Consider the following 8,529-nt stretch of genomic DNA (forward strand, 5'->3'; position numbering starts at 1 on the left):
CTCCCTCACTGTGGCTCCAGCCTCTCATCTGCATTTATTTCTGAAGTAGCCTATACTCCTGCAGTATAGGCCTATCTTGTGTTGCACGTTAAAGACTAAATCCATACACAGAAGCCGATCTGGACCCCAAACACAAGTTAACTGACTGGTCAAATGGCGAAATGTGTCCATTAAGATCAGTCAATGAAGTGCCACAGAAAAGCAGAATGTGTTGCTGCTCTACTGTCAGAGGCAAACGCTGCTATATAGTTTGACACGAGGAGGTTTGACGTAATAATCTGATCACAGGTTTTCCTCATAAAAACAACAACCTTCCAGATCGAGTAGGCGTAATCATTTCTTCCTTCAATCTTAAAATAGCCTCTTTTTATTTGCTGTGCTCTGTTTTGAGCTGCCTGAATTAGATGCAGTAAACCTTTAAGAAATTAGTAGTGTTGTAGTAGGCTACTGTTGTACTAACCACAAACAGTAGCCCAAAAGTAGCATTCAATCATAACCCGAATGTGACTCTGCAGTCTGATGCACCATAGACATTACACCATGGGACCTGGGTCCTGTGTGCTCCCGTCCAATCAGAGAGGCTGCGGCGGTGCAGCCAGCGCCCCTGTAGGAGCATCATGAGCGCCGGATGGTGAGTCAGCTGAAAAGGACGCTGGGAGCGCGGTGACGTTTGTACAGAGCATCAGCATCAGTATCAGCATCAGCATCAGCACCAGCAGCTGCCCTGCTGCTACAACAGCTGTTCTGTGAATGAGTCGGGCAGCAACACTGAGCTTATGTAATGTAACCCTTTTGTCTCCAGCCGGAATATGAGGTGTTGTTTTGTTCTGGAAATTGTTGAAGAACAATTAGTGGTGATATTATATTTGAGGACCAGACATTTTTGTTCACAACTTCTTTTTTGTTATTAATTAATGAGTACACCTGAGTTTATGTTTCTTAAAGTGAGCCTGTTGTCTTCAGCGAGCGTTGCATTATGGGTTGTTTTTAGCCTGACGTTAAGCGAGCAATTCACACAGTGCCCGACCGTTAACAGGTGTTTCAAGAGTTAATTAGCCAGCTCGAGACGTTTCAAGGTTAACCTAGCTCGTCCCGGTTAATGTTAACCATATAGCTGTTGCTGCTACGGAGGAAATGTACTATTAAAAAGCCGCGCTGAGTCCCAATGTCTCAACCGCGAAATGGACTTTACAGAACTGTTTGTCAGGCGGCCAAGAAATACGGTGTCAAAGAAAGACCCGCTGGAAGACGGTATGTCCGCAAAGATAGTTTCCGGTAAAGTTAGCTAACGAACAGTCGGGGGGGGGGGGGGGGGGGCACTTTTGTCTTCGTCCTAGCATGTTCAATTCAACGGAGAAACAAAGTAAGAAACCTCAGTGAGAGCGACAGAGGAGGGATAGATGTCACGTGTACAGGTGGACATCATAACAGAGTTACAACACAGTCAATGCACGTGACAAATGATTCATACAATAATTGTAAGCAGAATGATTATGGAAAAATGTTAAACTTGGCAGAGGTTTGTTCTTGTAAAGGTCAAACCAGTTTCTCAGTAGCTCCACTGGTTTGCTTGAAAATGTGCCAAACGATCTGCTGTCGTGATTTCTAGAAAAGTAAACCTGGCCCATAACAACACAGAACAGATTAAATAGATGACAGAGACTCTCTCTTATCTGTCTTGAGAAGTATTTTTTTCCTCACTCTATGACTATCCTTTTCTTCTCACTCTGTCCATCCAGACTATGGAGGAGGTGAAGGACAAGCCCAAGAGGAGGCCTCTGGTCAGGGCCGCGTCAGAGGAGAGCTCCAGCGATCTGAGTTCAATAAACTACTCTCCGTCCCCCGGGGACACGCTGCCCTGGAACCTGCCCAAGCACCATCGCATGAAGCGCTCCAAGTCGGCCTCTGCAGAAGTGCTGGACGCAGCGGAGAGGGCCGTCATCCGCATCGCAGGTACACTGCTCACATAGAAAAGAAAAAGATGGAGGCCAAACTGTCTGTTCAGGGGGATGTTGGTGTTGAAAGACAGTCTTTATACTGTTTTACCTAATCTTTTTCTTCCATGTTCCTGCTGTAGTGCACATTTGCAACACTGCTGCAAACACTGACTCTTAATGCTGCTATTCATGTAGTATTTTATGTGGAAGCTTTCCTCAGTAGTCACATCCCTTTGGGGGCGGCTTTGTGATCATTGTGTTTGGTCTGCGGGCCTCACTGCGGCTGCTGGCATGTTGTGACTGTGTTTGTCTTCCACTCGTCATATCAGCTTTTGTGCAATTCAAGTTAAAGCTGCATGACTTCACTGAGCTGAGGATTTGTGGCGTATGCTGACTTTCGCTCTGTGTTTTTGTGTTTCTTGGCAAAGCCAGTGAAACATTGTGATGCTGCATGGCTGTTTTATTACCATAGAGCTGTGTGCTGGTGATAGCTTGGCGTTTGCATGGCCAGTAGTTTTTCCTCATGTGTTTTGAGTACGTGCAGTATTGCATTAGCATTTGTGAAGTCATTTGTGATGCTCTCCTGCTGCTGACTTAGGTAATAGTGAATATTAAGAGTGTTATGGGCTGACTTGGTTGTTGCTGTTGTTTTGGTGGTCTGCCGGTGGGCACATGGATGGGCTCATTTGGTTTAGAGATGTCAACACGACACAGCCCATTCATACACTTATGTCCCTGTAATCTTGGCTTGTTTCACAGACGGGGAGTCCCATTAACATCTTTTCCGAACACTTCAGAGAAATATTAACTCAAAAGTTCTGGGCTTATGTGACAGCTGGTTTACTATTCTTCATTTCATAACTACGGTACTTCTAGTGTCTCTCTCACTGGCAACCTTAAACTATTATTAATTTACTGATGATCATCTGTTGGTTATTAACAGCACAACAATATTTCTTAAGAAGATATTGTCTGCGTCAAACCATGAATTCCATGGAATATTAATATGCATATATTGGTAAACTATATACTATAACATCGCTGATGTTTATCATGCTGCAGCTGCCTATCAGGTTTAGATCCATCCATCTGAATTCACTAGACACCGTTATGTCCAGATCTACTGTTCAGAATTTGCATAATACTTTACCTCCGAGACTCTCATAGGCAGTTGAAAGAGATATGTTGCGTAACAATATTATTATCATCTCTCATTATGCTCATTTAGTTCCCATGGGGGGGGTCTGCAGCTCCTCCACCTCTGTCAGCTGTCTGAACACAGAGGCAGGGCTCAGGAGACGTGACTCGCTGCCTCAGCACTTCCTGTGGTGTGGGTTGAGTCCATACCGTCTCTTCGGACCACAGACAGCAGCACCGACCTCGTTCTCCTCCCCTCTCCCTGGTCGTCTCCCTGGTATTGATTTGGTGGGGTGGGGTACTGCAGCAGTGTTGTGTGATTGCTTGTTATTGTCTCTGCACACACAATAGCAGCAGCAGCAGGATTGTATGACTCCCGAGTACTTCTACAGAGCTGGTTGATGAGCTAGAGTTTTGGTTGATTTATTTCTGGAGCTTGACATTTTTATGTTCTTATTATTCCTGTAATAACCAATGCGCCTCTATATGTGAGCAGGATGAAATCCAGCAGATAAAGGTGACTGTATCAGTGTTTTCCCATTGGACTGCTTGGATAATGGCCCTGGACTGATTCATTGTGAGACACGTGTGCACAAGGAGCTGCAGCTTTATCTCACAACAAATGGAGACAGTTTGAGAGGCTGACAGTGTTGGCTGATACTAAATACGATGTCAGTGAGACTGGATCAAGGTTTTTGTAGCTTTCTAACATGCGTGTTTATTGATCAGATAACTGTAACTGCAGTTGCTCTGCTGACGTCCGTAAGAAGTGATAAAAAGAATAGACAGGTCAGCAGAATTGCAGAGAGGAGGAGAGGGAATGATCCTGGTTCAACATGTCCTGGCAGTATTGAAGCTTAGCAATGTACTGCTGTGGATGGGCCGCAGCTAAATGTATTTCAGACACCTAAAAAAATCGATATCACTTAAAGCGAATGCTACATTCAGAATGTTTTCACCGTTTTACCTTGCCGTCAGGGAAGTGAAGCAGTTATTTATGCTCTCTTCTAAACCACCAGACTCCTGTGACATTAACACTATATATAGTGTACACGAATACTGTTATAGATTCCTTTAGGTGTCTAAAATATCTTTTGCTGCTGCCTCCGTCCACTGCAGTACATTGCTTTGCCATGCTAGCGTCACGGCCTTTGAATTATTTGACGGTGCAGGTTGTCTGCCTTACATCAGTCCATGTTTATTGACGGTTCTGTTACAGTGATCGTATGAACAGAGCGGTGTCCAGAAGGATTGGCTGCTTTTTGGTCTGTGGTCAGGTCCTGAATACTTTTTTTAAAGGTTGTGAGCCAATAATCTGTGATCTTGTTTCTCAGTGAGAGCTGCACCATGACTCATGCTGTGTCATGCCCCACTCCCACAGTGTGGGAGAGGAGTGCAGTGTTATTGCAGTACCAGTGAACTGCACCACATTTCATCAGGATCATCGCTGAAGGATGTTTAGCTTCACCACACAGAACAAGACGAGTCTGTAAGGGCATGGGGAGGACACAGAACATTACCTTTTCTCTTTGTAACTTTTAGATTGATCTCGTTCTTCCTCCTGAAGTAGACATCTTTACTGACGCTCTTAGGACCTGTGTCCATATAGTGTCTTTTTCTGGCAGAAAAGCACCCACAGCGTTTCATCAAAACAATATCTTGTCAACATATCACCACTCGAACCACCGTTGTATGACAGTATCATCCCTTGGCCATTTATCATCTATCATTCAAAGCACAACACTCACCAGCAACAATCTGTCTGCTCCTACAAATGGTCCTTTCGGTCTTTGGTTAGATGGTCAGATAGATCTGTCTGACATAAAGCCCAGGACAGACAGAAAGGACCAAAAACAAGCTTCTTTTTTCAATTAATTCTCTATTCTCAATATATAGAAAAGTCCCAAATGTCATGGTGTAGTTTCTTAACTGAGTCAATGAAACATCCTTGGGTCTGCTCGTAGAGATCCAGATAAATTATTCATAACTGCTTTCAACGTGGGGAGTTTTCATCAGAATATTGAAGCGTGGATTCATTATTGATTTTACATTTTACAGTCTTCACTATGGCTGCTTGCATCAGCAGTGTGTGTTGGGTATCTTTGGGACTCTCGTGCGGCTCACAAGTGCAACATTTTATTTCCTCTGTCTTTGCAATGTATTTTGTATTTTTTTTTACTAACCACGTTTGTTTCCTGAGGCTTGTCTTGTCTCTTCCCCTAATAATGAAGGCTGCCTTTGTACTGCCAGTGTTACCAGACAACGCATACCTATTTTAAAAGTATCACTGACATGCTTCACAGTACTGTGCTCAGACTCATGCTCATGAACCAGGGCCGAGGGGTTTGTGCAGTTTACATGCTGGACACTAGAGGACAGCATGTAAAGATACAGTGCAGTGGAGCGTCTGCAGTGTTCACTGCTCACAATGTCTTTTATGAACCATTTGATTCCACATTTTGGAAATTTGCATACATTTTATAGTCTAATAGTCTAATCGAACTGCACGTGTGCACAGTTATAACGTGTTAAGCTGAGTCAGAGGACAGAGCCAATGTTCAGACTGCAGAAAAAAAGCAACAGAAAATGAAACAAGGTTATAAATGACATGTTGCATTGAAATTCAAACCACACAAGGAAAGCAATACATTACTTCATGTCCTAGCAGAGTGAGGCTTTCTGGCACAACTTCACCTACTTCCTTAGTAGTATACACTTAGTAGTATATAGAACAACATCATCAGGGATGATGGGATGTAGGCCACAAGCAGACACGCGTTGGTCTTTCATAATGTCAACGCATTATGAAAGAAGCCATTCGGCACAGCTCTAGTTTAATCTGAAATCATTTTTTTCATAGTTTAAAAAAGGATGCACAAAACATCTATAGCATAAGCCAAAAGAAATGCTCTCATGGATCATATCACACGATGCTGCCACACATTACACTGCTCTTATACCAACGAGTCCCGCATAATACATCAACGTGTGGATTGCACTTAAACCATTGAAGCACAGTACTGCGAGAATCAAAGCTTGCCTGTGGCATTTTACAAGTTGTTTTCTTCATCTACTCTGGTTTTGCTATGACAAGGGTGTAAAGTGTGGGGGTGGGGGGGTAGATATAAATATTTCTAATAAAGCATCAGGTCAGAAGGTTCCTTGTACAATATACAAAATGAGTTCTACCAGAACTAAAATATCCTTCATTGAATCTTTATTAAATTGCGATCCTGTGAATCGGAATCGTATGGATTCAGGGAATCAGTATCAGTACCCCGCCGTAATTTCAACCTGTGATTAGTATTCAGGCTGCCGACCTGCAAGCAAGTAAAGGGGCAAGTTTTCCAAACACAAACCAGTGAACACACAAAAAGCAGTCAATGAATAGGGGGGGGGGGGGGCAGTCGTATCCTTCCTTCGTCGAGCTGCTGTTTTCTTTTCTCTGAGCAGAGAACATGAATTAGTGGCTCAGCCGGGGCAGAGAGTCTATAGCCGGGTGATGTGTGGGAGGACCGGTTGGCACCGCAGTCAGTCACTGCGGTGCCAAAGTGAGACCGGCAAACAGAGAGACAAAGAGAGTGAGGCTCTCTCTCTCTCTCTCTCTCTCTCTCTCTCTCTCTGAGAGACACCATCCGCTGGCCAGGGATGAGAACACAGAGGGATAGTTATTTTTACACCCGCACTGAAGCAGAGAGAAACTCATACATTGTGTCCATCAATGAGAAAAAACAGAGCCAACTTGTTCAGTGTGCTGTAGAAAAACTCTGGAATAAATCACCAGAGTTTTAAAGTTTTCTTCTGTGTTGTTGCTTTGGTGATATCGTGAGAGCGGAGCTGAGAGTTGATGTAGTGGGTCCCAGAGGTGACTTGTCAAACACTTTCCTTGATCTTCTGTTGATGCGGTTTGACCTTCTGTAGGTGACTCGCCTCTCTCTGACTTTTTCTTGGTGGCTGCCAGTTGAACTGCAAGGCTTTCTGCTTTTTACTCCAAACAAGCCACTGTTTATGCATGTTAATGATTTATTTAGGCCAATATGATGTGATGTATGAGTTACACTCTTATGGCTGCATGGAGCTGTATGATTTTCAGGCTTTATAAAACAGATCGCCTGCTCTGTTTAAGAAGTCCTTATAAGTAAAGATTATACTTCACAAAATCAACATTATCATCATTTTAGCCATCATTTTGTATGTAGTGTAGAAAAGAAACGCCTCCAGTGAATGTGTTAGTTCCTGGAACTCATTACAGATGAATAACCACATCATTGTCAGAACCTCACGCTTGGGTCATAACTCACTGGTTGAGAAACACCACACTGAGTTGGGTGGCTCAAAGTTGATTATTCAAGTGACTCTTGAGTGTTGAAAGACTCCTTCACATTCCTAAAGTGAAGGATTTATCGATGCACATTTTGCAACTTGCAGTTTCATGCTGGTGAAATCCTCCTAATTCTGCCTGAAAGCTGAGTAAACAAAAGCTCCCAGCTGTATGAGAAAATGATAACACACACATGTGCTCAGGCTGAGAAGTTATCTGCAGTGAGAGTGAAGCTGCATTACTGTTCTGGCTCCTCTGACTTTAATGGTGCATATTGTCAAACAATGTTAATAGAACAGCTAGAGAGTTTTGAGACGGTACTCGAGCTGCGTGGCTCACACACATAACTACACACTAAAAGAACACACACGATGACATTTGCCCGAGATGCTGTCACACTTACTTCTGTTGGCATTTGTTAATGCACAAGTCATTTTGTAAAATTCATGCACCAACTGTAAAGGACTTGGTGCATTATAAGCCTTTTTCATGGCACAAATTGTTACATGCTATGACGGTAGAATGAAGGCTGTCTGCTTCAGTCTCGGGGGCCTTGGTGTTGTGCGTGACGGCTCACTGTCACAGTGTGGCGGCTTGTTTGCATATATACTGTATATAAATGGACACGTCATCAATATTTTCCACCATCGGTGTAATTGTAATTTTCTATCAAAGGCATTGCATTGTGCGGTGTTTAGGAAGTAGTGTAAATGTAGTGCAGAGTGTCTGCTGTGTAAAAGGCCTACACAGACAACCTCTGGTTCTGAAAAGTGAAGTCAATGCTGAAGTGCCTTAAACCTGCATTCTCTCTACTGACCAGCAGGGGGCGACTCCTCTGATTGTATAGAAGTCTATGAGAAAATGACTCTACTTCTCTTTTGTTTTATTACCTCAGTAAACATTGTAAACATGAGTTTATGGTCTCAATCTCTAGTTTCAAGTCTTCTTCAATACAGCATGATGTTCATTTAGTAAATGATGGTCCATTTAGAGTCAAACAGACCATAAAGCAGAGTATGCTTTAGGGCGGAGATACCTTGTGATTGACAGGTCGCTACCAGAGCCGTATATGGTCAAATAAGGTCACTTCCGTTCACTGGTTGCAAAAAAGCCAAGATGGCGGAACTCGAGGCC

Source organism: Pholis gunnellus, assembly GCF_910591455.1.
Source record: "Pholis gunnellus genome assembly, chromosome: 16".
NCBI classification, from domain to species: Eukaryota; Metazoa; Chordata; class Actinopteri; order Perciformes; family Pholidae; genus Pholis; species Pholis gunnellus.